Source organism: Stigmatopora nigra, unplaced genomic scaffold, assembly GCF_051989575.1.
Source record: "Stigmatopora nigra isolate UIUO_SnigA unplaced genomic scaffold, RoL_Snig_1.1 HiC_scaffold_24, whole genome shotgun sequence".
NCBI classification, from domain to species: domain Eukaryota; kingdom Metazoa; phylum Chordata; class Actinopteri; order Syngnathiformes; family Syngnathidae; genus Stigmatopora; species Stigmatopora nigra.
In genome coordinates, this window is record NW_027551603.1 from 1,535,013 (window position 1) to 1,560,421 (window position 25,409).

The window sequence follows — 25,409 nt, forward strand, 5'->3', positions numbered from 1 at the left end:
AATCCAAAGCTTTTTACCAAATCAACCTTTTACTAAACAGATTTTCTATCCTCTTAATACATTTCATTTTAAAACCCAAAATATCAATGCGAAAGCATCCGCATAACCTTGCATTTCTTGCAGACCATGTATTGTTCTTATTCTGAAAAGTCCAAACAGAAAACGCAATTAGCCGTTAACTATGACCTCCACTCTTGCTGCGAAAACAGCATTGTTATCTTATGTTTACAAACCAGCTTTTTCCCTGTGCCCAAATACAACGCTTTTTAGAGAAGACAACCATTAAAACGTCAAATTAACCCCTCTTCCGATATTCAACTACATCACAATATTTTTCCAAGACCCCATATATCCAGAATATGTATGCTGCAAGCACAACAATATGGCAAAAACCCATTTTCTGCCCTCAAGTTTGCTTCAGCACCCCCAAGGCCAATTATTATTATTATAATGTCTTCACGGAAGGGATCACAAAATTTTAGTTGTTTACACGGTCCGAACGCTCCCGAAAGCCCAACACAGTTAAATCGTCTGCCCCGCGGCCCACATGTTTCACTCCCATCTAATCAGCAGCCGCTGCACCAGAAACGCTTCCCCCGCAGTTGACACATTTTTTGGCAAGTCTAGAGCATAATAAAAACACAGGTGACATTCCCTGCTAAAATTTAAATGATCATTTTGTATATATTCTTTTGTCTTTTTAAACACCATCTTCCCGTTAGCGGACGGGATCAAAAACCAAGCTGCAATAAGCCATCACATTGCTGTAAATTGACAGTACATATAGGTTATATTAACAAAGCACCACCCGCACTTGGAAATAACCATTCTAATTGTTGTTATACAAGCCCAAGCATCACAAAAAAAACCCAATTTATTGTAATCACAAAACGTCATACCCGGATTAACCAAATCAAATACCAGTGTCCCCATTAATTTTCTAGCTCCCTTTATTTTTGTTAAACTTCCTCCGCGCCCGTCACCTATCTCGGTAAATATTTTCCCCGTCAGCCGAGGAGGCCCCGCTATTTTTTCCTTACCAAACAGTACTTTCCCGCAGCCACGGTCTTAAATATATCCCCGTTATCCGAGGGAGCCCCCACTATTTTCCCAAAATAGTATTTTTAACTTCTCCCCGGCCTTATTTTGCCATTAGTGTCTGTGGAACAAGCTGTTACACTTTCATCCACTCACATATTATTTATATATGTATATTACCTCTATGCATTAGTGCATATATTATCCTGCATTCTATGCATTTTAAGCTGGCCAGCAAACCCATATTTATTTATCCATAAATATAGCTGTGTAATATTTTTAAAGCGCTTTGTCTTTCCAATTTTTTCCAATCCTTACAAGTTAGACGTATTTTTTGGATCGTCATCCAAACCCGCCTTACAACACGTGTTTCCCATATTTTACTTTTATTTTTTGTAGTGAGTTCGTGTGCCTCACACAGTTAACTCTATTATTTATTATTATTATTAATATTATTATTATCTATTCGACTGTATCGACTGTATCTCCTAGGCCTTTCCTAATTTTACTGCAGAAACCACACAAACACCATACAACGTATATTCGTGCCTACCCTTTAGACACAGGACACTCCCCGGCCCCAATATTGTATCTCTAGTACAATATATTCGTGCCTACCCCTGAGACACAGGACACTTTCCAGCAAAGTGCCCCACCGTACCTGCCATTGACTAGTATAAACACAGGGTTTTATCGCCGTCACCCAGGACGCGAAACCAGCCCAACAATGGACCTCACATACAATGTCCCTTTAACGCATTTGGAAACACCTTCACAACATGCAGACATTAATGTGGACTTACCCGAGATCCATCAGATGTCTCCCTCCAGCAGGAAAAGTCTTCAACCGCCGAGAATCCAGGCGCCCCCGTCGAAAAACTCCGGCCCACCAAGGGTTTTGAAGACGCCGTGCGCACGGTCACTTACCAGATGTCGAACAGCAGCGCCTGGGTTCTCGCTCCGGTATATTGACCTCCATGGCTCAGAAGGACCAAAATGTCAGGTTCATTAATAATTACCTTCGTCCATAATTATCAATAACTGCAGGAAGACATCTTATTCAATTATTGACATTTAATTAAATAGAAATGGATACAACAGATAAAAGCCTCCGGAGGGGAGCGTTACAGCAAGTGTCACCTTACAACTTCCGAACGTCTTCCCGAATAGACGTTTTCGTCCCATTCTTATGGTCACAAGTTACAGAGTTGTTGATCATTCCATCACGTATGAGTAAAAACAACATCTGGGACTACAATAACAATCAAAGTATTTTACTCATAACAAAAACAGGGACTAGACCTAACAACATGTAGATTAGAGTAATTATACAACCTCCTTGACCTAAGAATCATATAATATAATCATAATCATATAGTCGTTACATACAGAAAAACCCGAAGTGTACGGTTACATAACGATAACAATATTCTTGTTATTGTCCGAATAGCCCTGTCCTCGTCACCAAGGGCCCACCAAATCTCAAGGACCCAGATTGGGTGGATTATCTGTATAACCATCCTGGAACAGGCTGTCCAGGTTAAAGATGACTTGGTGTGACCTCAACACTTTTGAAAAACAGAAAGAGAATGATTTAACAAAGTAATGAATTAATACAGAGAAAAGAAAGAGAATGATTTAATAAAGAAATGAATTAATATAACTATTATAATAGTAAAACAGAACAAACCCAACAGACACCCATGAAATGTCGAAGAAGATGCGGGGTATGATGCTCACAGCACTTGGTATTCCCAAGCGGTCTCCCAATCAGGTACTAACCAGGCCGAACCATGCTTGGCTTCCGAACTCGGACGAGATCGGGCCTTTTCAGGGTGGTATGGCCGTGAGCGGTACTGCTTTTGCAGATGGACACCCATGAAATGTCGAAAAAGATGCGGGGTATGAAGCTCACAGCACTTGGTATTCCCAAGCGGTCTCCCAATCAGGTACTAACCAGGCCGAACCATGCTTGGCTTCCGAGATCGGACGAGATCGGGCCTTTTCAGGGTGGTATGGCCGTGAGCGGTACTGCTTTTGCAGATGGACACCCATGAAATGTCGAAAAAGATGCGGGGTATGAAGCTCACAGCACTTGGTATTCCCAAGCGGTCTCCCAATCAGGTACTAACCAGGCCGAACCATGCTTGGCTTCCGAGATCGGACAAGATCGGGCCTTTTCAGGGTGGTATGGCCATGTGAGCGGTACTGCTCTTGCAGATGGACACCCATGAAATGTCGAAAAAGATGCGGGTTATGATGCTCACAGCACCTGGTATTCCCAAGCGGTCTCCCAATCAGGTACTAACCAGGCCGAACCATGCTTGGCTTCCGAGATCGGGCGAGATCGGGCCTTTTCAGGGTGGTATGGCCGTGAGCGGTACTGCATTAGCAGATGGACACCCATGAAATGTCGAAAAAGATGCGGGGTATGATGCTCACAGCACCTGGTATTCCCAAGCGATCTCCCAATCAGGTACTAACCAGGCCGAACCATGCTTGGCTTCCGAGATCGGGCGAGATCGGGCCTTTTCAGGGTGGTATGGCCGTGAGCGGTACTGTTCTTGCAGATGGACACCCATGAAATGTCGAAAAAGATGCGGGGTATGATGCTCACAGCACCTGGTATTCCCAAGCGGTCTCCCAATCAGGTACTAACCAGGCCGAACCATGCTTGGCTTCCGAGATCGGACGAGATCGGGCCTTTTCAGGGTGGTATGGCCGTGAGCGGTACTGCATTAGCAGATGGACACCCATGAAATGTCGAAAAAGATGTGGGGTATGATGCTCACAGCACCTGGTATTCCCAAGCGGTCTCCCAATCAGGTACTAACCAGGCCGAACCATGCTTGGCTTCCGGGATCAGACGAGATCGGGCCTTTTCAGGGTGGTATGGCCGTGAGCGGTACTGCACTAGCAGATGGACACCCATGAAATGTCGAAAAAGATGCGGGGTATGATGCTCACAGCACCTGGTATTCCCAAACGGTCTCCCAATCAGGTACTAACCAGGCCGAACCATGCTTGGCTTCCGAGATCGGACGAGATCGGGCCTTTTCAGGGTGGTATGGCCGTGAGCGGTACTGCTTTTGCAGATGGACACCCATGAAATGTCGAAAAAGATGCGGGGTATGATGCTCACAGCACCTGGTATTCCCAAGCGGTCTCCCAATCAGGTACTAACCAGGCCGAACCATGCTTGGCTTCCGGGATCGGACGAGATCGGGCCTTTTCAGGGTGGTATGGCCGTGAGCGGTACTGCACTAGCAGATGGACACCCATGAAATGTCGAAAAAGATGCGGGGTATGATGCTCACAGCACCTGGTATTCCCAAACGGTCTCCCAATCAGGTACTAACCAGGCCGAAACATGCTTGGCTTCCGAGATCGGGCGAGATCGGGCCTTTTCAGGGTGGTATGGCCGTGAGCGGTACTGCTTTTGCAGATGGACACCCATGAAATGTCGAAAAAGATGCGGGGTATGATGCTCACAGCACGTGGTATTCCCAAGCGGTCTCCCAATCAGGTACTATCCAGGCCGAACCATGCTTGGCTGCCGAGATCGGACGAGATCGGACGAGATCGGGCCTTTTCAGGGTGGTATGGCTGTGAGCGGTACTGCACTAGCAGATGGACACCCATGAAATGTCAAAAAAGATGCGGGGTATGATGCTCACAGCACGTGGTATTCCCAAGCGGTCTCCCAATCAGGTACTAACCAGGCCGAATCATGCTTGTCTTCCGAGATCGGACGAGATCGGGCCTTTTCAGGGTGGTATGGCCGTGAGCGGTGCTGCACTAGCAGATGGACACCCATGAAATGTCGAAAAAGATGCGGGGTATGATACTCACAGCACCTGGTATTCCCAAGCGGTCTCCCAGTCAGGTACTAACCAGGCCGAACCATGCTTGGCTTCCGAGATCGGACTAAATCGGGCTTTTTCAGGGTGGTATGGCCGTGAGCAGTACTGCTCCTGCAGATGGACACCCATGAAATGTCGAAAAAGATGCGGGGTATGATGCTCACAGCGCCTGGTATTCCCAAGCGGTCTCCCAATCAGGTACTAATCAGGCCGAACCATGCTTGGCTTCCGAGATCGGACGAGATCGGGCCTTTTCAGGGTGGTATGGCCGTGAGCGGTACTGCACTAGCAGATGGACACCCATGAAATGTCGAAAAAGATGCGGGGTATGATGCTCACAGCACCTGGTATTCCGAAGCGGTCTCCCAATCAGGTACTAAACAGGCCGAACCATGCTTGGCTGCCGAGATCGGACGAGATCGGGCCTTTTCAGGGTGGTATGGCCGTGAGCGGTGCTGCACTAGCAGATGGACACCCATGAAATGTCGAAAAAGATGCGGGGTATGATGCTCACAGCACCTGGTATTCCCAAGCGGTCTCCCAATCAGGTACTAAACAGGCCGAACAATGCTTGGCTTCCGAGATCGGGCGAGATCGGGCCTTTTCAGGGTGGTATGGCCGTGAGCGGTACTGCTCTTGCAGATGGACACCCATGAAATGTCGAAAAAGATGCGGGGTATGATACTCACAGCACCTGGTATTCCCAAGCGGTCTCCCAATCAGGTACTAAACAGGCCGAACCATGCTAGGCTTCCGAGATCGGACGAGATCGGGCCTTTTCAGGGTGGTATGGCCGTGAGCGGTACTGCACTAGCAGATGGACACCCATGAAATGTCGAAAAAGATGCGGGGTATGATGCTCACAGCACCTGGTATTCCCAAGCGGTCCCCCAATCAGGTACTATACAGGCCGAACAATGCTTGGCTTCCGAGATCGGACGAGATCGGGCATTTTCAGGGTGGTATGGCCGTGAGCGCTGCTGCTCTTGCAGATGGACACCCATGAAATGTCGAAAAAGATGCGGGGTATGATGCTCACAGCACCTGGTATTCCCAAGCGGTCTCCCAATCAGGTACTAACCAGGCCGAACCATGCTTGGCTGCCGAGATCGGACGAGATCGGGCGAGATCGGGCCTTATCAGGGTGGTATGGCCGTGAGCGGTACTGCTCTTGCAGATGGACACCCATGAAATGTCGAAAAAGATGCGGGGTATGATGCTCACAGCACCTGGTATTCCCAAGCGGTCTCCCAATCAGGTACTAACCAGGCTGAACCATGCTTGGCTTCCGAGATCGGGCGAGATCGGGCCTTTTCAGGGTGGTATGGCCGTGAGCGGTACTGCTCTTGCAGATGGACACCCATGAAATGTCGAAAAAGATGCGGGGTATGATACTCACAGCACCTGGTATTCCCAAGCGGTCTCCCAATCAGGTACTAAACAGGCCGAACCATGCTAGGCTTCCGAGATCGGACGAGGTCGGGCCTTTTCAGGGTGGTATGGCCGTGAGCGGTACTGCACTAGCAGATGGACACCCATGAAATGTCGAAAAAGATGCGGGGTATGATGCTCACAGCACCTGGTATTCCCAAGCGGTCTCCCAATCAGGTACTATACAGGCCGAACAATGCTTGGCTTCCGAGATCGGACGAGATCGGGCATTTTCAGGGTGGTATGGCCGTGAGCGGTGCTGCTCTGGCAGATGGACACCCATGAAATGTCGAAAAAGATGCGGGGTATGATGCTCACAGCACCTGGTATTCCCAAGCGGTCTCCCAATCAGGTACTATACAGGCCGAACAATGCTTGGCTTCCGAGATCGGACGAGATCGGGCATTTTCAGGGTGGTATGGCCGTGAGCGGTACTGCTCTTGCAGATGGACACCCATGAGCTAAAGTATTAATTCGACCTTCTACACCTGCTACCCAAATCAATTGGGATTTGACATTATTCAAAGTCAGTTGGAATATTCAGGTTATAAAAGAGGGGGGAAAAGGCAGGAATATATACAGCTATGTTTTACTTTTGTGCATTTCAGGCCAAATTGGTATTTGTCTTTGAGTCAGCAATAATAACAAAGGAGTAAAGTCAGCTTGATTGCAGTAAGACTTTTTGCACTCTATACACTCAATTTTCACATGTTGTTTTACTTCTGGACGCTGCAAATGGACTGCACATCTGTTGCATCGTGTGTGTATATATGTGTATTACCGTACTTTGAATTTTGATTTAAACCTTTACAACCCAACTACCTCAGATCAAGCAATTATAATGTAAAGTAGTAGATGTTTAAAAAAAGCACCAAATGCAAAAAGATAACAAAATAACAATACTAAATAGTCAAATAAGCAACTCCATTATTCTTTTAGAGAAAATATCTCAGCGGGGTCAAGTCATTCAATTCAAATCGACTGGTAATCAGATTCAATTAAAGACTAACTGATTGGGTGCAATGTTGTAGTGGCAGCACAACTAAATGAATTCACTGAATTTAAATGGGATTCATAAGTGTTTTCACATTTTATACTGTAAAACAAAAAATCACATAGGATTTATGGTTAAACACTGGAGCTACAGAATTTTACCAGAAATTACATTCAATTGGTATAGCACTTCAATAACCACCAATTTATTGGAACACTATTGTAGATTTTTCATTTCACTGAAACTAAAATTATATTGCTCCACCACCACATGCACACACCCCTTTTTTACTGTATAACTCTAGCAACCACAAGTATTTTATTTTTATTTTTTTAAGAAGAAAATGACTGACTATTCTTCTGTCTGTTCAGATATCACTACTTTTACATGATAAGAGAAGTAATTTTTAAAGAAGGCTCAGCAAAATACCCAGCATTCAATAGTACTGGCATGCTGGATCTTGCAAACTACACTCCTCAACTGCACGGAAAAAAAATAGAAAAAAACAGTCATACATTGTCTGCAGTACTTTCCACTCCTTCGCTTACACTTTGTACTCCATCCTTTCTACACAAAAAGCATCATCCCGCTGTTACAGAGTAAAGAAGGTTGCACAGAGTCCTTTTCTTGCTGTTCTGTCTCTTTAGAACAGAAGGACACTTTGCGCTTCACAGAATGCAAGTCTACAAGTACTGCTGCTTAGATGTGGTTGAATGTTAGGCCCCTAAGAAATACATGTGAAGCAACAGCAATGCTTTACAAGGTGTCTATTGTTTATATAAATAAACATAAAACAGGTTACGAAAACATGCTGTAAAATCCAAATCATATTTTATCATAGTTTCACATGCTTAAACTAATAGTAATTGTTTAGTATAAATGATCGTCATGTGAAAGACATTGTTTAGTATTCTTTCATTCATTCATTCTCTCAACCGCTTATCCTCACAAGGGTCACGGGGGGTGCTAAGGCCTATCCCAGCTATCTACGGGCACCAGGCGGGGGACAAAAGAATGAACATAATTTAAAGTAATTGCTCTACAGTTGTACTGCATACCGGAGGTCATTTAATTCATTCAGATCAAGAACCTCAAATAACATATCGGCTGGTATTGTTGGAGATGGAAATCCAACTCATTTTATCTCTGAGGGCTAGCTGCGAATGCACTTGCATTATGTCAGTAAAATTCTAGAAATCATAGCGAAAGGGTTATTTTTCAAGAAAATCTGTTCCCGAAAGACCGACAAATTGTCTTTATTTGATGCTCTTGTCAGGAGAGGTTGGATTGCCTTTCCTGGCATGACGTCACGATAACTATCAGCTGTCACTAATTACGTGATTAGATTATTTTTGGCGTCACTGGACAAGGTCCAAGTGGACATGGGGAAGCTGGAGCACCTCTTTGAGTCCAGGGCCAAAGAGACGCCATGGGCCAAGAAAGCGCCAGAGAGCAAAAAGTCCGAGATCCTGGTTCTGGACTCCAAGCGGAGCACCGCCATCAACATCGGGATGACGGTCCTGCCCGCCGTTCACGTCATCAAGAGCGCCATCCTCAACTTTGACGACTTTGCCATCAACAAGGAGGGTGTGGAGAAGATCCTGAGCATGACGCCCACAGAGGAGGAGAAGCAGAAGATCCGCGAGGCTCGCTCGGCCAATCCCGACGTTCCCCTGGGGACGGCCGAGGAATTCCTCTCGGGCCTGGCTTCCGTCAGCGCCTTGACCCCCCGCCTGCAGCTGTGGTCTTTCAAACTCAACTATGAGGCACTCGAGCAGGAGATCGCCGAGCCCCTGTTTGACCTGAAGTTGGGCATGGAGCAGCTGGCCGGCAACCGGACCTTCAAGAAGATCCTGGCCACGCTGCTGGCCGTGGGGAACTTCCTCAACGGGTGTCCTCCTCACCAGAATCTTCAGGCTCCCTCCATGGTGAATCAATTCCTCTGGGCATAGGCATAAGATAACTTGGGCGCTCTCTGGTGGTTGTACGCACCTGGGCATCATGATGAAACGGTAAAGGCTTCCCAGGGCGACGTGCATAGCAGTGGTGGGGCGTATGAGTACGCTGCGGCTCTAACTCTTCTACCAGCTGTGGCTCATCTCTAGAAATGATGTGCCTGAGAGCCCCGCACCACGGTGTGTCCATTACAAAATTCCTAAACGATTCTGAGGGGTTTCTTATACATTCCAAGCAGTCCGGTGTCTTCGAGGTGGATGGTTTGCGTCGCCGAGTGCGTCGGCGCGAGCGTGGGTGGCGCTCCGCTGGGTCCATAATGGTTGGATCGTGCTGTTACGATTTCGCCGCGTAGTGCGACGCGATCGTAGGGTAAGTTGAACCCAGATGCAGAGTCGCCGAAGTAATTGGAAAGGTGAGGCAGATCTGTAGCTCTTGTTGGTTGATTTAATAAACGGGGTAACATAACTTAAACAACTTGGCTTGACCACTCATTACAAACGAACTGAACATGCGGCGTGGCGTCAATGGAAACAGCAATTACTACGAGGATTAACAGGAAACGAAACCAGAACTTAACCAGTCGATCCAACCGCGTCCACAGAAAATCATAATGCTTAAATACCAAAAATAATCTAATCACGTAATTAGTGACAGCTGATAGTTATCGTGACGTCATGCCAGGAAAGGCAATCCAACCACTCCTGACAGCTCTGAGTGATTTTGGATCCTTTGTTTCTCCCCCAAGTAATGAGGACATGTTCTTTTTAAGATAGCTCTCCATCTAAGTCCTACTATAGGTCCAGTCTTGGTAAAAGGTGCATGATGACAACTGATCTATCTGAAATCCAGAATTTGATCTGGATTTCAGATAGATCACCCATGAAATGTCGAAAAAGATGCGGGGTATGATGCTCACAGCACCTGGTATTCCCAAGCGGTCTCCCAATCAGGTACTAACCAGGCCGTACCATGCTTGGCTTCCGAGATCGAACGAGATCGGGCCTTTTCAGGGTGGTATGGCCGTGAGCGGTACTGCTCCTGCAGATGGACACCCATGAAATGTCGAAAAAGATGCGGGGTATGATGCTCACTGCACCTGGTATTCCCAAGCGGTCTCCCAATCAGGTACTAACCAGGCCGAACCATGCTTGGCTTCCGAGATCGGACGAGATCGGGCCTTTTCAGGGTGGTATGGCCGTGAGCGGTACTGCTTTTGCAGATGGACACCCATGAAATGTCGAAAAAGATGCGGGGTATGCTGCTCACAGCACCTGGTATTCCCAAGCGGTCTCCCAATCAGGTACTAAACAGGCCGAACCATGCTTGGCTTCCGAGATCGGAGGAGATCGGGCCTTTTCAGGGTGGTATGGCCGTGAGCGGTACTGCTCTTGCAGATGGACACCCATGAAATGTCGAAAAAGATGCGGGGTATGATGCTCACAGCACCTGGTATTCCCAAGCGGTCTCCCAATCAGGTACTAACCAGGCCGAACCATGCTTGGCTTCCGAGATCGGACGAGATCGGGCCTTTTCAGGGTGGTATGGCCGTGAACGGTACTGCACTAGCAGATGGACACCCATGAAATGTCGAAAAAGATGCGGGGCATGGTTCTCACAGCACCTGGTATTCCCAAGCGGTCTCCCAATCTGGTACTAAACAAGTCTAACCATGCTTGGCTTCCGAGATCGGGCGAGATCGGGCCTTTTCAGGGTGGTATGGCCGTGAGCGGTACTGCTTTTGCAGATGGACACCCATGAAATGTCGAAAAAGATGCAGGGTATGATGCTCACAGCACCTGGTATTCCCAAGCGGTCTCCCAACCAGCTACTAACCAGGCCCAACCATGCTTGGCTTCCGAGATCGGACGAGATCGGGCCTTTTCAGGGTGGTATGGCCGTGAGCGGTACTGCACTAGCAGATGGACACCCATGAAATGTCGAAAAAGATGCGGGGTATGATGCTCACAGCACCTGGTATTCCCAAGCGGTCTCCCAATCAGGTACTAACCAGGCCGAACCATGCTTGGCTTCCGAGATCGGACGAGATCAGGCCTTTTCAGGGTGGTATGGCCGTGAGCGGTACTGCACTTGCAGATGGACACCCATGAGCTAAAGTATTAATTCGACCTTCTACACCTGCTACCCAAATCAATTGGGATTTGACATTATTCAAAGTCAGTTGGAATATTCAGGTTATAAAAGAGGGGGGAAAAGGCAGGAATATATACAGCTATGTTTTACTTTTGTGCATTTCAGGCCAAATTGGTATTTGTCTTTGAGTCAGCAATAATAACAAAGGAGTAAAGTCAGCTTGATTGCAGTAAGACTTTTTGCACTCTATACACTCAATTTTCACATGTTGTTTTACTTCTGGACGCTGCAAATGGACTGCACATCTGTTGCATCGTGTGTGTATATATGTGTATTACCGTACTTTGAATTTTGATTTAAACCTTTACAACCCAACTACCTCAGATCAAGCAATTATAATGTAAAGTAGTAGATGTTTAAAAAAAGCACCAAATGCAAAAAGATAACAAAATAACAATACTAAATAGTCAAATAAGCAACTCCATTATTCTTTTAGAGAAAATATCTCAGCGGGGTCAAGTCATTCAATTCAAATCGACTGGTAATCAGATTCAATTAAAGACTAACTGATTGGGTGCAATGTTGTAGTGGCAGCACAACTAAATGAATTCACTGAATTTAAATGGGATTTATAAGTGTTTTCACATTTTATACTGTAAAACAAAAAATCACATAGGATTTATGGTTAAACACTGGAGCTACAGAATTTTACCAGAAATTACATTCAATTGGTATAGCACTTCAATAACCACCAATTTATTGGAACACTATTGTAGATTTTTCATTTCACTGAAACTAAAATTATATTGCTCCACCACCACATGCACACACCCCTTTTTTACTGTATAACTCTAGCAACCACAAGTATTTTATTTTTATTTTTTTAAGAAGAAAATGACTGACTATTCTTCTGTCTGTTCAGATATCACTACTTTTACATGATAAGAGAAGTAATTTTTAAAGAAGGCTCAGCAAAATACCCAGCATTCAATAGTACTGGCATGCTGGATCTTGCAAACTACACTCCTCAACTGCACGGAAAAAAAATAGAAAAAAACAGTCATACATTGTCTGCAGTACTTTCCACTCCTTCGCTTACACTTTGTACTCCATCCTTTCTACACAAAAAGCATCATCCCGCTGTTACAGAGTAAAGAAGGTTGCACAGAGTCCTTTTCTTGCTGTTCTGTCTCTTTAGAACAGAAGGACACTTTGCGCTTCACAGAATGCAAGTCTACAAGTACTGCTGCTTAGATGTGGTTGAATGTTAGGCCCCTAAGAAATACATGTGAAGCAACAGCAATGCTTTACAAGGTGTCTATTGTTTATATAAATAAACATAAAACAGGTTACGAAAACATGCTGTAAAATCCAAATCATATTTTATCATAGTTTCACATGCTTAAACTAATAGTAATTGTTTAGTATAAATGATCGTCATGTGAAAGACATTGTTTAGTATTCTTTCATTCATTCATTCTCTCAACCGCTTATCCTCACAAGGGTCACGGGGGGTGCTAAGGCCTATCCCAGCTATCTACGGGCACCAGGCGGGGGACAAAAGAATGAACATAATTTAAAGTAATTGCTCTACAGTTGTACTGCATACCGGAGGTCATTTAATTCATTCAGATCAAGAACCTCAAATAACATATCGGCTGGTATTGTTGGAGATGGAAATCCAACTCATTTTATCTCTGAGGGCTAGCTGCGAATGCACTTGCATTATGTCAGTAAAATTCTAGAAATCATAGCGAAAGGGTTATTTTTCAAGAAAATCTGTTCCCGAAAGACCGACAAATTGTCTTTATTTGATGCTCTTGTCAGGAGAGGTTGGATTGCCTTTCCTGGCATGACGTCACGATAACTATCAGCTGTCACTAATTACGTGATTAGATTATTTTTGGCGTCACTGGACAAGGTCCAAGTGGACATGGGGAAGCTGGAGCACCTCTTTGAGTCCAGGGCCAAAGAGACGCCATGGGCCAAGAAAGCGCCAGAGAGCAAAAAGTCCGAGATCCTGGTTCTGGACTCCAAGCGGAGCACCGCCATCAACATCGGGATGACGGTCCTGCCCGCCGTTCACGTCATCAAGAGCGCCATCCTCAACTTTGACGACTTTGCCATCAACAAGGAGGGTGTGGAGAAGATCCTGAGCATGACGCCCACAGAGGAGGAGAAGCAGAAGATCCGCGAGGCTCGCTCGGCCAATCCCGACGTTCCCCTGGGGACGGCCGAGGAATTCCTCTCGGGCCTGGCTTCCGTCAGCGCCTTGACCCCCCGCCTGCAGCTGTGGTCTTTCAAACTCAACTATGAGGCACTCGAGCAGGAGATCGCCGAGCCCCTGTTTGACCTGAAGTTGGGCATGGAGCAGCTGGCCGGCAACCGGACCTTCAAGAAGATCCTGGCCACGCTGCTGGCCGTGGGGAACTTCCTCAACGGGTGTCCTCCTCACCAGAATCTTCAGGCTCCCTCCATGGTGAATCAATTCCTCTGGGCATAGGCATAAGATAACTTGGGCGCTCTCTGGTGGTTGTACGCACCTGGGCATCATGATGAAACGGTAAAGGCTTCCCAGGGCGACGTGCATAGCAGTGGTGGGGCGTATGAGTACGCTGCGGCTCTAACTCTTCTACCAGCTGTGGCTCATCTCTAGAAATGATGTGCCTGAGAGCCCCGCACCACGGTGTGTCCATTACAAAATTCCTAAACGATTCTGAGGGGTTTCTTATACATTCCAAGCAGTCCGGTGTCTTCGAGGTGGATGGTTTGCGTCGCCGAGTGCGTCGGCGCGAGCGTGGGTGGCGCTCCGCTGGGTCCATAATGGTTGGATCGTGCTGTTACGATTTCGCCGCGTAGTGCGACGCGATCGTAGGGTAAGTTGAACCCAGATGCAGAGTCGCCGAAGTAATTGGAAAGGTGAGGCAGATCTGTAGCTCTTGTTGGTTGATTTAATAAACGGGGTAACATAACTTAAACAACTTGGCTTGACCACTCATTACAAACGAACTGAACATGCGGCGTGGCGTCAATGGAAACAGCAATTACTACGAGGATTAACAGGAAACGAAACCAGAACTTAACCAGTCTATCCAACCGCGTCCACAGAAAATCATAATGCTTAAATACCAAAAATAATCTAATCACGTAATTAGTGACAGCTGATAGTTATCGTGACGTCATGCCAGGAAAGGCAATCCAACCACTCCTGACAGCTCTGAGTGATTTTGGATCCTTTGTTTCTCCCCCAAGTAATGAGGACATGTTCTTTTTAAGATAGCTCTCCATCTAAGTCCTACTATAGGTCCAGTCTTGGTAAAAGGTGCATGATGACAACTGATCTATCTGAAATCCAGAATTTGATCTGGATTTCAGATAGATCACCCATGAAATGTCGAAATAGATGCGGGGTATGATGCTCACAGCACCTGGTATTCCCAAGCGGTCTCCCAATCAGGTACTAACCAGGCCGTACCATGCTTGGCTTCCGAGATCGAACGAGTTCGGGCCTTTTCAGGGTGGTATGGCCGTGAGCGGTACTGCTCCTGCAGATGGACACCCATGAAATGTCGAAAAAGATGCGGGGTATGATGCTCACTGCACCTGGTATTCCCAAGCGGTCTCCCAATCAGGTACTAACCAGGCCGAACCATGCTTGGCTTCCGAGATCGGACGAGATCGGGCCTTTTCAGGGTGGTATGGCCGTGAGCGGTGCTGCTTTTGCAGATGGACACCCATGAAATGTCGAAAAAGATGCGGGGTATGCTGCTCACAGCACCTGGTATTCCCAAGCGGTCTCCCAATCAGGTACTAAACAGGCCGAACCATGCTTGGCTTCCGAGATCGGAGGAGATCGGGCCTTTTCAGGGTGGTATGGCCGTGAGCGGTACTGCTCTTGCAGATGGACACCCATGAAATGTCGAAAAAGATGCGGGGTATGATGCTCACAGCACCTGGTATTCCCAAGCGGTCTCCCAATCAGGTACTAACCAGGCCGAACCATGCTTGGCTTCCGAGATCGGACGAGATCGGGCCTTTTCAGGGTGGTATGGCCGTGAACGGTACTGCACTAGCAGATGGACACCCATGAAATGTCGAAAAAGATGCGGGGCATGGTTCTCACAGCACCTGGTATTCCCAAGCGGTCTCCCAATCTGGTACTAAACAAGTCTAACCATGCTTGGCTTCCGAGATCGGGCGAGATCGGGCCTTTTCAGGGTGGTATGGCCGTGAGCGGTACTGCTTTTGCAGATGGACACCCATGAAATGTCGAAAAAGATGCGGGGTATGATGCTCACAGCACCTGGTATTCCCAAGCGGTCTCCCAACCAGCTACTAACCAGGCCCAACCATGCTTGGCTTCCGAGATCGGACGAGATCGGGCCTTTTCAGGGTGGTATGGCCGTGAGCGGTACTGCACTAGCAGATGGACACCCATGAAATGTCGAAAAAGATGCGGGGTATGATGCTCACAGCACCAGGTATTCCCAAGCGGTCTCCCAATCAGGTACTAACCAGGCCGAACCATGCTTGGCTTCCGAGATCGGACGAGATCAGGCCTTTTCAGGGTGGTATGGCCGTGAGCGGTACTGCACTTGCAGATGGACACCCATGAGCTAAAGTATTAATTCGACCTTCTACACCTGCTACCCAAATCAATTGGGATTTGACATTATTCAAAGTCAGTTGGAATATTCAGGTTATAAAAGAGGGGGGAAAAGGCAGGAATATATACAGCTATGTTTTACTTTTGTGCATTTCAGGCCAAATTGGTATTTGTCTTTGAGTCAGCAATAATAACAAAGGAGTAAAGTCAGCTTGATTGCAGTAAGACTTTTTGCACTCTATACACTCAATTTTCACATGTTGTTTTACTTCTGGACGCTGCAAATGGACTGCACATCTGTTGCATCGTGTGTGTATATATGTGTATTACCGTACTTTGAATTTTGATTTAAACCTTTACAACCCAACTACCTCAGATCAAGCAATTATAATGTAAAGTAGTAGATGTTTAAAAAAAGCACCAAATGCAAAAAGATAACAAAATAACAATACTAAATAGTCAAATAAGCAACTCCATTATTCTTTTAGAGAAAATATCTCAGCGGGGTCAAGTCATTCAATTCAAATCGACTGGTAATCAGATTCAATTAAAGACTAACTGATTGGGTGCAATGTTGTAGTGGCAGCACAACTAAATGAATTCACTGAATTTAAATGGGATTTATAAGTGTTTTCACATTTTATACTGTAAAACAAAAAATCACATAGGATTTATGGTTAAACACTGGAGCTACAGAATTTTACCAGAAATTACATTCAATTGGTATAGCACTTCAATAACCACCAATTTATTGGAACACTATTGTAGATTTTTCATTTCACTGAAACTAAAATTATATTGCTCCACCACCACATGCACACACCCCTTTTTTACTGTATAACTCTAGCAACCACAAGTATTTTATTTTTATTTTTTTAAGAAGAAAATGACTGACTATTCTTCTGTCTGTTCAGATATCACTACTTTTACATGATAAGAGAAGTAATTTTTAAAGAAGGCTCAGCAAAATACCCAGCATTCAATAGTACTGGCATGCTGGATCTTGCAAACTACACTCCTCAACTGCACGGAAAAAAAATAGAAAAAAACAGTCATACATTGTCTGCAGTACTTTCCACTCATTCGCTTACACTTTGTACTCCATCCTTTCTACACAAAAAGCATCATCCCGCTGTTACAGAGTAAAGAAGGTTGCACAGAGTCCTTTTCTTGCTGTTCTGTCTCTTTAGAACAGAAGGACACTTTGCGCTTCACAGAATGCAAGTCTACAAGTACTGCTGCTTAGATGTGGTTGAATGTTAGGCCCCTAAGAAATACATGTGAAGCAACAGCAATGCTTTACAAGGTGTCTATTGTTTATATAAATAAACATAAAACAGGTTACGAAAACATGCTGTAAAATCCAAATCATATTTTATCATAGTTTCACATGCTTAAACTAATAGTAATTGTTTAGTATAAATGATCGTCATGTGAAAGACATTGTTTAGTATTCTTTCATTCATTCATTCTCTCAACCGCTTATCCTCACAAGGGTCACGGGGGGTGCTAAGGCCTATCCCAGCTATCTACAGGCACCAGGCGGGGGACAAAAGAATGAACATAATTTAAAGTAATTGCTCTACAGTTGTACTGCATACCGGAGGTCATTTAATTCATTCAGATCAAGAACCTCAAATAACATATCGGCTGGTATTGTTGGAGATGGAAATCCAACTCATTTTATCTCTGAGGGCTAGCTGCGAATGCACTTGCATTATGTCAGTAAAATTCTAGAAATCATAGCGAAAGGGTTATTTTTCAAGAAAATCTGTTCCCGAAAGACCGACAAATTGTCTTTATTTGATGCTCTTGTCAGGAGAGGTTGGATTGCCTTTCCTGGCATGACGTCACGATAACTATCAGCTGTCACTAATTACGTGATTAGATTATTTTTGGCGTCACTGGACAAGGTCCAAGTGGACATGGGGAAGCTGGAGCACCTCTTTGAGTCCAGGGCCAAAGAGACGCCATGGGCCAAGAAAGCGCCGGAGAGCAAAAAGTCCGAGATCCTGGTTCTGGACTCCGAGCGGAGCACCGCCATCAACATCGGGATGACGGTCCTGCCCGCCGTTCACGTCATCAAGAGCGCCATCCTCAACTTTGACGACTTTGCCATCAACAAGGAGGGTGTGGAGAAGATCCTGAGCATGACGCCCACAGAGGAGGAGAAGCAGAAGATCCGCGAGGCTCGCTCGGCCAATCCCGACGTTCCCCTGGGGACGGCCGAGGAATTCCTCTCGGGCCTGGCTTCCGTCAGCGCCTTGACCCCCCGCCTGCAGCTGTGGTCTTTCAAACTCAACTATGAGGCACTCGAGCAGGAGATCGCCGAGCCCCTGTTTGACCTGAAGTTGGGCATGGAGCAGCTGGCCGGCAACCGGACCTTCAAGAAGATCCTGGCCACGCTGCTGGCCGTGGGGAACTTCCTCAACGGGTGTCCTCCTCACCAGAATCTTCAGGCTCCCTCCATGGTGAATCAATTCCTCTGGGCATAGGCATAAGATAACTTGGGCGCTCTCTGGTGGTTGTACGCACCTGGGCATCATGATGAAACGGTAAAGGCTTCCCAGGGCGACGTGCATAGCAGTGGTGGGGCGTATGAGTACGCTGCGGCTCTAACTCTTCTACCAGCTGTGGCTCATCTCTAGAAATGATGTGCCTGAGAGCCCCGCACCACGGTGTGTCCATTACAAAATTCCTAAACGATTCTGAGGGGTTTCTTATACATTCCAAGCAGTCCGGTGTCTTCGAGGTGGATGGTTTGCGTCGCCGAGTGCGTCGGCGCGAGCGTGGGTGGCGCTCCGCTGGGTCCATAATGGTTGGATCGTGCTGTTACGATTTCGCCGCGTAGTGCGACGCGATCGTAGGGTAAGTTGAACCCAGATGCAGAGTCGCCGAAGTAATTGGAAAGGTGAGGCAGATCTGTAGCTCTTGTTGGTTGATTTAATAAACGGGGTAACATAACTTAAACAACTTGGCTTGACCACTCATTACAAACGAACTGAACATGCGGCGTGGCGTCAATGGAAACAGCAATTACTACGAGGATTAACAGGAAACGAAACCAGAACTTAACCAGTCGATCCAACCGCGTCCACAGAAAATCATAATGCCTAAATACCAAAAATAATCTAATCACGTAATTAGTGACAGCTGATAGTTATCGTGACGTCATGCCAGGAAAGGCAATCCAACCACTCCTGACAGCTCTGAGTGATTTTGGATCCTTTGTTTCTCCCCCAAGTAATGAGGACATGTTCTTTTTAAGATAGCTCTCCATCTAAGTCCTACTATAGGTCCAGTCTTGGTAAAAGGTGCATGATGACAACTGATCTATCTGAAATCCAGAATTTGATCTGGATTTCAGATAGATCACCCATGAAATGTCGAAAAAGATGCGGGGTATGATGCTCACAGCACCTGGTATTCCCAAGCGGTCTCCCAATCAGGTACTAACCAGGCCGTACCATGCTTGGCTTCCGAGATCGAACGAGATCGGGCCTTTTCAGGGTGGTATGGCCGTGAGCGGTACTGCTCCTGCAGATGGACACCCATGAAATGTCGAAAAAGATGCGGGGTATGATGCTCACTGCACCTGGTATTCCCAAGCGGTCTCCCAATCAGGTACTAACCAGGCCGAACCATGCTTGGCTTCCGAGATCGGACGAGATCGGGCCTTTTCAGGGTGGTATGGCCGTGAGCGGTACTGCTTTTGCAGATGGACACCCATGAAATGTCGAAAAAGATGCGGGGTATGCTGCTCACAGCACCTGGTATTCCCAAGCGGTCTCCCAATCAGGTACTAAACAGGCCGAACCATGCTTGGCTTCCGAGATCGGAGGAGATCGGGCCTTTTCAGGGTGGTATGGCCGTGAGCGGTACTGCTCTTGCAGATGGACACCCATGAAATGTCGAAAAAGATGCGGGGTATGATGCTCACAGCACCTGGTATTCCCAAGCGGTCTCACAATCAGGTACTAACCAGGCCGAACCATGCTTGGCTTCCGAGATCGGACGAGATCGGGCCTTTTCAGGGTGGTATGGCCGTGAACGGTACTGCACTAGCAGATGGACACCCATGAAATGTCGAAAAAGATGCGGGGCATGGTTCTCACAGCACCTGGTATTCCCAAGCGGTCTCCCAATCTGGTACTAAACAAGTCTAACCATGCTTGGCTTCCGAGATCGGGCGAGATCGGGCCTTTTCAGGGTGGTATGGCCGTGAGCGGTACTGCTTTTGCAGATGGACACCCATGAAATGTCGAAAAAGATGCGGGGTATGATGCTCACAGCACCTGGTATTCCCAAGCGGTCTCCCAACCAGGTACTAACCAGGCCCAACCATGCTTGACTTCCAAGATCGGACGAGATCGGGCCTTTTCAGGGTGGTATGGCCGTGAGCGGTACTGCACTAGCAGATGGACACCCATGAAATGTCGAAAAAGATGCGGGGTATGATGCTCACAGCACCTGGTATTCCCAAGCGGTCTCCCAATCAGGTACTAACCAGGCCGAACAATGCTTGGCTTCCGAGATCGGACGAGATCAGGCCTTTTCAGGGTGGTATGGCCGTGAGCGGTACTGCTCTTGCAGATGGACACCCATGAGCTAAAGTATTAATTCGACCTTCTACACCTGCTACCCAAATCAATTGGGATTTGACATTATTCAAAGTCAGTTGGAATATTCAGGTTATAAAAGAGGGGGGAAAAGGCAGGAATATATACAGCTATGTTTTACTTTTGTGCATTTCAGGCCAAATTGGTATTTGTCTTTGAGTCAGCAATAATAACAAAGGAGTAAAGTCAGCTTGATTGCAGTAAGACTTTTTGCACTCTATACACTCAATTTTCACATGTTGTTTTACTTCTGGACGCTGCAAATGGACTGCACATCTGTTGCATCGTGTGTGTATATATGTGTATTACCGTACTTTGAATTTTGATTTAAACCTTTACAACCCAACTACCTCAGATCAAGCAATTATAATGTAAAGTAGTAGATGTTTAAAAAAAGCACCAAATGCAAAAAGATAACAAAATAACAATACTAAATAGTCAAATAAGCAACTCCATTATTCTTTTAGAGAAAATATCTCAGCGGGGTCAAGTCATTCAATTCAAATCGACTGGTATTCAGATTCAATTAAAGACTAACTGATTGGGTGCAATGTTGTAGTGGCAGCACAACTAAATGAATTCACTGAATTTAAATGGGATTTATAAGTGTTTTCACATTTTATACTGTAAAACAAAAAATCACATAGGATTTATGGTTAAACACTGGAGCTACAGAATTTTACCAGAAATTACATTCAATTGGTATAGCACTTCAATAACCACCAATTTATTGGAACACTATTGTAGATTTTTCATTTCACTGAAACTAAAATTATATTGCTCCACCACCACATGCACACACCCCTTTTTTACTGTATAACTCTAGCAACCACAAGTATTTTATTTTTATTTTTTTAAGAAGAAAATGACTGACTATTCTTCTGTCTGTTCAGATATCACTACTTTTACATGATAAGAGAAGTAATTTTTAAAGAAGGCTCAGCAAAATACCCAGCATTCAATAGTACTGGCATGCTGGATCTTGCAAACTATACTCCTCAACTGCACGGAAAAAAAAATAGAAAAAAACAGTCATACATTGTCTGCAGTACTTTCCACTCATTCGCTTACACTTTGTACTCCATCCTTTCTACACAAAAAGCATCATCCCGCTGTTACAGAGTAAAGAAGGTTGCACAGAGTCCTTTTCTTGCTGTTCTGTCTCTTTAGAACAGAAGGACACTTTGCGCTTCACAGAATGCAAGTCTACAAGTACTGCTGCTTAGATGTGGTTGAATGTTAGGCCCCTAAGAAATACATGTGAAGCAACAGCAATGCTTTACAAGGTGTCTATTGTTTATATAAATAAACATAAAACAGGTTACAAAAACATGCTGTAAAATCCAAATCATATTTTATCATAGTTTCACATGCTTAAACTAATAGTAATTGTTTAGTATAAATGATCGTCATGTGAAAGACATTGTTTAGTATTCTTTCATTCATTCATTCTCTCAACCGCTTATCCTCACAAGGGTCACGGGGGGTGCTAAGGCCTATCCCAGCTATCTACGGGCACCAGGCGGGGGACAAAAGAATGAACATAATTTAAAGTAATTGCTCTACAGTTGTACTGCATACCGGAGGTCATTTAATTCATTCAGATCAAGAACCTCAAATAACATATCGGCTGGTATTGTTGGAGATGGAAATCCAACTCATTTTATCTCTGAGGGCTAGCTGCGAATGCACTTGCATTATGTCAGTAAAATTCTAGAAATCATAGCGAAAGGGTTATTTTTCAAGAAAATCTGTTCCCGAAAGACCGACAAATTGTCTTTATTTGATGCTCTTGTCAGGAGAGGTTGGATTGCCTTTCCTGGCATGACGTCACGATAACTATCAGCTGTCACTAATTACGTGATTAGATTATTTTTGGCGTCACTGGACAAGGTCCAAGTGGACATGGGGAAGCTGGAGCACCTCTTTGAGTCCAGGGCCAAAGAGACGCCATGGGCCAAGAAAGCGCCAGAGAGCAAAAAGTCCGAGATCCTGGTTCTGGACTCCGAGCGGAGCACCGCCATCAACATCGGGATGACGGTCCTGCCCGCCGTTCACGTCATCAAGAGCGCCATCCTCAACTTTGACGACTTTGCCATCAACAAGGAGGGTGTGGAGAAGATCCTGAGCATGACGCCCACAGAGGAGGAGAAGCAGAAGATCCGCGAGGCTCGCTCGGCCAATCCCGACGTTCCCCTGGGGACGGCCGAGGAATTCCTCTCGGGCCTGGCTTCCGTCAGCGCCTTGACCCCCCGCCTGCAGCTGTGGTCTTTCAAACTCAACTATGAGGCACTCGAGCAGGAGATCGCCGAGCCCCTGTTTGACCTGAAGTTGGGCATGGAGCAGCTGGCCGGCAACCGGACCTTCAAGAAGATCCTGGCCACGCTGCTGGCCGTGGGGAACTTCCTCAACGGGTGTCCTCCTCACCAGAATCTTCAGGCTCCCTCCATGGTGAATCAATTCCTCTGGGCATAGGCATAAGATAACTTGGGCGCTCTCTGGTGGTTGTACGCACCTGGGCATCATGATGAAACGGTAAAGGCTTCCCAGGGCGACGTGCATAGCAGTGGTGGGGCGTATGAGTACGCTGCGGCTCTAACTCTTCTACCAGCTGTGGCTCATCTCTAGAAATGATGTGCCTGAGAGCCCCGCACCACGGTGTGTCCATTACAAAATTCCTAAACGATTCTGAGGGGTTTCTTATACATTCCAAGCAGTCCGGTGTCTTCGAGGTGGATGGTTTGCGTCGCCGAGTGCGTCGGCGCGAGCGTGGGTGGCGCTCCGCTGGGTCCATAATGGTTGGATCGTGCTGTTACGATTTCGCCGCGTAGTGCGACGCGATCGTAGGGTAAGTTGAACCCAGATGCAGAGTCGCCGAAGTAATTGGAAAGGTGAGGCAGATCTGTAGCTCTTGTTGGTTGATTTAATAAACGGGGTAACATAACTTAAACAACTTGGCTTGACCACTCATTACAAACGAACTGAACATGCGGCGTGGCGTCAATGGAAACAGCAATTACTACGAGGATTAACAGGAAACGAAACCAGAACTTAACCAGTCGATCCAACCGCGTCCACAGAAAATCATAATGCTTAAATACCAAAAATAATCTAATCACGTAATTAGTGACAGCTGATAGTTATCGTGACGTCATGCCAGGAAAGGCAATCCAACCACTCCTGACAGCTCTGAGTGATTTTGGATCCTTTGTTTCTCCCCCAAGTAATGAGGACATGTTCTTTTTAAGATAGCTCTCCATCTAAGTCCTACTATAGGTCCAGTCTTGGTAAAAGGTGCATGATGACAACTGATCTATCTGAAATCCAGAATTTGATCTGGATTTCAGATAGATCACCCATGAAATGTCGAAAAAGATGCGGGGTATGATGCTCACAGCACCTGGTATTTCCAAGCGGTCTCCCAATCAGGTACTAACCAGGCCGTACCATGCTTGGCTTCCGAGATCGAACGAGATCGGGCCTTTTCAGGGTGGTATGGCCGTGAGCGGTACTGCTTCTGCAGATGGACACCCATGAAATGTCGAAAAAGATGCAGGGTATGATGCTCACTGCACCTGGTATTCCCAAGCGGTCTCCCAATCAGGTACTAACCAGGCCGAACCATGCTTGGCTTCCGAGATCGGACGAGATCGGGCCTTTTCAGGGTGGTATGGCCGTGAGCGGTACTGCTTTTGCAGATGGACACCCATGAAATGTCGAAAAAGATGCGGGGTATGCTGCTCACAGCACCTGGTATTCCCAAGCGGTCTCCCAATCAGGTACTAAACAGGCCGAACCATGCTTGGCTTCCGAGATCGGAGGAGATCGGGCCTTTTCAGGGTGGTTTGGCCGTGAGCGGTACTGCTCTTGCAGATGGACACCCATGAAATGTCGAAAAAGATGCGGGGTATGATGCTCACAGCACCTGGTATTCCCAAGCGGTCTCCCAATCAGGTACTAACCAGGCCGAACCACGCTTGGCTTCCGAGATCGGACGAGATCGGGCCTTTTCAGGGTGGTATGGCCGTGAACGGTACTGCACTAGCAGATGGACACCCATGAAATGTCGAAAAAGATGCGGGGCATGGTTCTCACAGCACCTGGTATTCCCAAGCGGTCTCCCAATCTGGTACTAAACAAGTCTAACCATGCTTGGCTTCCGAGATCGGGCGAGATCGGGCCTTTTCAGGGTGGTATGGCCGTGAGCGGTACTGCTTTTGCAGATGGACACCCATGAAATGTCGAAAAAGATGCGGGGTATGATGCTCACAGCACCTGGTATTCCCAAGCGGTCTCCCAACCAGGTACTAACCAGGCCCAACCATGCTTGGCTTCCAAGATCGGACGAGATCGGGCCTTTTCAGGGTGGTATGGCCGTGAGCGGTACTGCACTAGCAGATGGACACCCATGAAATGTCGAAAAAGATGCGGGGTATGATGCTCACAGCACCTGGTATTCCCAAGCGGTCTCCCAATCAGGTACTAACCAGGCCGAACCATGCTTGGCTTCCGAGATCGGACGAGATCAGGCCTTTTCAGGGTGGTATGGCCGTGAGCGGTACTGCTCTTGCAGATGGACACCCATGAGCTAAAGTATTAATTCGACCTTCTACACCTGCTACCCAAATCAATTGGGATTTGACATTATTCAAAGTCAGTTGGAATATTCAGGTTATAAAAGAGGGGGGAAAAGGCAGGAATATATACAGCTATGTTTTACTTTTGTGCATTTCAGGCCAAATTGGTATTTGTCTTTGAGTCAGCAATAATAACAAAGGAGTAAAGTCAGCTTGATTGCAGTAAGACTTTTT

General features: G+C 46.4%; 4 non-coding genes and 47 pseudogenes across 4 annotated transcripts; all 51 read right to left on the reverse strand.

Moving 5' to 3' along the window:
* Positions 1 to 2,771: 2,771 nt before the first annotated feature.
* On the reverse strand, positions 2,772 to 2,890 carry LOC144182106 (5S ribosomal RNA; annotated as a pseudogene).
* Positions 2,891 to 2,946: 56 nt separating this feature from the next.
* Positions 2,947 to 3,065, reverse strand: LOC144188345 (5S ribosomal RNA; annotated as a pseudogene).
* Positions 3,066 to 3,121: 56 nt separating this feature from the next.
* LOC144185393 (5S ribosomal RNA) lies at positions 3,122 to 3,240 on the reverse strand (annotated as a pseudogene).
* A 58-nt stretch (positions 3,241 to 3,298) lies between these two features.
* LOC144188479 (5S ribosomal RNA) lies at positions 3,299 to 3,417 on the reverse strand (annotated as a pseudogene).
* A 56-nt stretch (positions 3,418 to 3,473) lies between these two features.
* Positions 3,474 to 3,592, reverse strand: LOC144190584 (5S ribosomal RNA; annotated as a pseudogene).
* Positions 3,593 to 3,648: 56 nt separating this feature from the next.
* On the reverse strand, positions 3,649 to 3,767 carry LOC144190563 (5S ribosomal RNA; annotated as a pseudogene).
* A 56-nt stretch (positions 3,768 to 3,823) lies between these two features.
* LOC144189933 (5S ribosomal RNA) lies at positions 3,824 to 3,942 on the reverse strand (annotated as a pseudogene).
* Positions 3,943 to 3,998: 56 nt separating this feature from the next.
* Positions 3,999 to 4,117, reverse strand: LOC144182945 (5S ribosomal RNA; annotated as a pseudogene).
* Positions 4,118 to 4,173: 56 nt separating this feature from the next.
* Positions 4,174 to 4,292, reverse strand: LOC144189506 (5S ribosomal RNA; annotated as a pseudogene).
* A 56-nt stretch (positions 4,293 to 4,348) lies between these two features.
* On the reverse strand, positions 4,349 to 4,467 carry LOC144182088 (5S ribosomal RNA; annotated as a pseudogene).
* A 56-nt stretch (positions 4,468 to 4,523) lies between these two features.
* LOC144186438 (5S ribosomal RNA) lies at positions 4,524 to 4,652 on the reverse strand (annotated as a pseudogene).
* Positions 4,653 to 4,708: 56 nt separating this feature from the next.
* Positions 4,709 to 4,827, reverse strand: LOC144182564 (5S ribosomal RNA; annotated as a pseudogene).
* A 56-nt stretch (positions 4,828 to 4,883) lies between these two features.
* Positions 4,884 to 5,002, reverse strand: LOC144191837 (5S ribosomal RNA; annotated as a pseudogene).
* A 56-nt stretch (positions 5,003 to 5,058) lies between these two features.
* On the reverse strand, positions 5,059 to 5,177 carry LOC144188094 (5S ribosomal RNA; annotated as a pseudogene).
* A 56-nt stretch (positions 5,178 to 5,233) lies between these two features.
* LOC144190872 (5S ribosomal RNA) lies at positions 5,234 to 5,352 on the reverse strand (annotated as a pseudogene).
* A 56-nt stretch (positions 5,353 to 5,408) lies between these two features.
* LOC144182551 (5S ribosomal RNA) lies at positions 5,409 to 5,527 on the reverse strand (annotated as a pseudogene).
* Positions 5,528 to 5,583: 56 nt separating this feature from the next.
* LOC144181988 (5S ribosomal RNA) lies at positions 5,584 to 5,702 on the reverse strand (annotated as a pseudogene).
* A 56-nt stretch (positions 5,703 to 5,758) lies between these two features.
* On the reverse strand, positions 5,759 to 5,877 carry LOC144189126 (5S ribosomal RNA; annotated as a pseudogene).
* Positions 5,878 to 5,933: 56 nt separating this feature from the next.
* Positions 5,934 to 6,062, reverse strand: LOC144182665 (5S ribosomal RNA; annotated as a pseudogene).
* A 56-nt stretch (positions 6,063 to 6,118) lies between these two features.
* LOC144191722 (5S ribosomal RNA) lies at positions 6,119 to 6,237 on the reverse strand (annotated as a pseudogene).
* Positions 6,238 to 6,293: 56 nt separating this feature from the next.
* On the reverse strand, positions 6,294 to 6,412 carry LOC144184484 (5S ribosomal RNA; annotated as a pseudogene).
* A 56-nt stretch (positions 6,413 to 6,468) lies between these two features.
* Positions 6,469 to 6,587, reverse strand: LOC144188612 (5S ribosomal RNA; annotated as a pseudogene).
* A 56-nt stretch (positions 6,588 to 6,643) lies between these two features.
* On the reverse strand, positions 6,644 to 6,762 carry LOC144188613 (5S ribosomal RNA; annotated as a pseudogene).
* A 3,429-nt stretch (positions 6,763 to 10,191) lies between these two features.
* LOC144183717 (5S ribosomal RNA) lies at positions 10,192 to 10,310 on the reverse strand (annotated as a pseudogene).
* A 56-nt stretch (positions 10,311 to 10,366) lies between these two features.
* LOC144188981 (5S ribosomal RNA) lies at positions 10,367 to 10,485 on the reverse strand (annotated as a pseudogene).
* Positions 10,486 to 10,541: 56 nt separating this feature from the next.
* Positions 10,542 to 10,660, reverse strand: LOC144189276 (5S ribosomal RNA; annotated as a pseudogene).
* Positions 10,661 to 10,716: 56 nt separating this feature from the next.
* LOC144184893 (5S ribosomal RNA) lies at positions 10,717 to 10,835 on the reverse strand (annotated as a pseudogene).
* Positions 10,836 to 10,891: 56 nt separating this feature from the next.
* On the reverse strand, positions 10,892 to 11,010 carry LOC144183464 (5S ribosomal RNA; annotated as a pseudogene).
* Positions 11,011 to 11,066: 56 nt separating this feature from the next.
* LOC144188399 (5S ribosomal RNA) lies at positions 11,067 to 11,185 on the reverse strand. The gene has a single exon (XR_013324936.1). It is a non-coding gene; the product is annotated as a 5S ribosomal RNA (ribosomal RNA).
* A 56-nt stretch (positions 11,186 to 11,241) lies between these two features.
* Positions 11,242 to 11,360, reverse strand: LOC144187793 (5S ribosomal RNA; annotated as a pseudogene).
* A 3,429-nt stretch (positions 11,361 to 14,789) lies between these two features.
* Positions 14,790 to 14,908, reverse strand: LOC144189089 (5S ribosomal RNA; annotated as a pseudogene).
* Positions 14,909 to 14,964: 56 nt separating this feature from the next.
* LOC144188982 (5S ribosomal RNA) lies at positions 14,965 to 15,083 on the reverse strand (annotated as a pseudogene).
* Positions 15,084 to 15,139: 56 nt separating this feature from the next.
* Positions 15,140 to 15,258, reverse strand: LOC144189277 (5S ribosomal RNA; annotated as a pseudogene).
* Positions 15,259 to 15,314: 56 nt separating this feature from the next.
* Positions 15,315 to 15,433, reverse strand: LOC144184904 (5S ribosomal RNA; annotated as a pseudogene).
* A 56-nt stretch (positions 15,434 to 15,489) lies between these two features.
* On the reverse strand, positions 15,490 to 15,608 carry LOC144183466 (5S ribosomal RNA; annotated as a pseudogene).
* Positions 15,609 to 15,664: 56 nt separating this feature from the next.
* LOC144188517 (5S ribosomal RNA) lies at positions 15,665 to 15,783 on the reverse strand. The gene has a single exon (XR_013324943.1). It is a non-coding gene; the product is annotated as a 5S ribosomal RNA (ribosomal RNA).
* A 56-nt stretch (positions 15,784 to 15,839) lies between these two features.
* LOC144187881 (5S ribosomal RNA) lies at positions 15,840 to 15,958 on the reverse strand (annotated as a pseudogene).
* A 3,429-nt stretch (positions 15,959 to 19,387) lies between these two features.
* On the reverse strand, positions 19,388 to 19,506 carry LOC144183728 (5S ribosomal RNA; annotated as a pseudogene).
* Positions 19,507 to 19,562: 56 nt separating this feature from the next.
* On the reverse strand, positions 19,563 to 19,681 carry LOC144188983 (5S ribosomal RNA; annotated as a pseudogene).
* Positions 19,682 to 19,737: 56 nt separating this feature from the next.
* LOC144189278 (5S ribosomal RNA) lies at positions 19,738 to 19,856 on the reverse strand (annotated as a pseudogene).
* A 56-nt stretch (positions 19,857 to 19,912) lies between these two features.
* On the reverse strand, positions 19,913 to 20,031 carry LOC144190960 (5S ribosomal RNA; annotated as a pseudogene).
* Positions 20,032 to 20,087: 56 nt separating this feature from the next.
* On the reverse strand, positions 20,088 to 20,206 carry LOC144183467 (5S ribosomal RNA; annotated as a pseudogene).
* A 56-nt stretch (positions 20,207 to 20,262) lies between these two features.
* LOC144182293 (5S ribosomal RNA) lies at positions 20,263 to 20,381 on the reverse strand. The gene has a single exon (XR_013324735.1). It is a non-coding gene; the product is annotated as a 5S ribosomal RNA (ribosomal RNA).
* A 56-nt stretch (positions 20,382 to 20,437) lies between these two features.
* On the reverse strand, positions 20,438 to 20,556 carry LOC144190548 (5S ribosomal RNA; annotated as a pseudogene).
* Positions 20,557 to 23,986: 3,430 nt separating this feature from the next.
* LOC144189566 (5S ribosomal RNA) lies at positions 23,987 to 24,105 on the reverse strand (annotated as a pseudogene).
* Positions 24,106 to 24,161: 56 nt separating this feature from the next.
* Positions 24,162 to 24,280, reverse strand: LOC144188984 (5S ribosomal RNA; annotated as a pseudogene).
* Positions 24,281 to 24,336: 56 nt separating this feature from the next.
* Positions 24,337 to 24,455, reverse strand: LOC144190964 (5S ribosomal RNA; annotated as a pseudogene).
* Positions 24,456 to 24,511: 56 nt separating this feature from the next.
* LOC144187909 (5S ribosomal RNA) lies at positions 24,512 to 24,630 on the reverse strand (annotated as a pseudogene).
* Positions 24,631 to 24,686: 56 nt separating this feature from the next.
* On the reverse strand, positions 24,687 to 24,805 carry LOC144183468 (5S ribosomal RNA; annotated as a pseudogene).
* A 56-nt stretch (positions 24,806 to 24,861) lies between these two features.
* On the reverse strand, positions 24,862 to 24,980 carry LOC144191437 (5S ribosomal RNA). The gene has a single exon (XR_013325010.1). It is a non-coding gene; the product is annotated as a 5S ribosomal RNA (ribosomal RNA).
* Positions 24,981 to 25,036: 56 nt separating this feature from the next.
* LOC144187795 (5S ribosomal RNA) lies at positions 25,037 to 25,155 on the reverse strand (annotated as a pseudogene).
* Between the last annotated feature and the right edge of the window lie 254 nt (positions 25,156 to 25,409).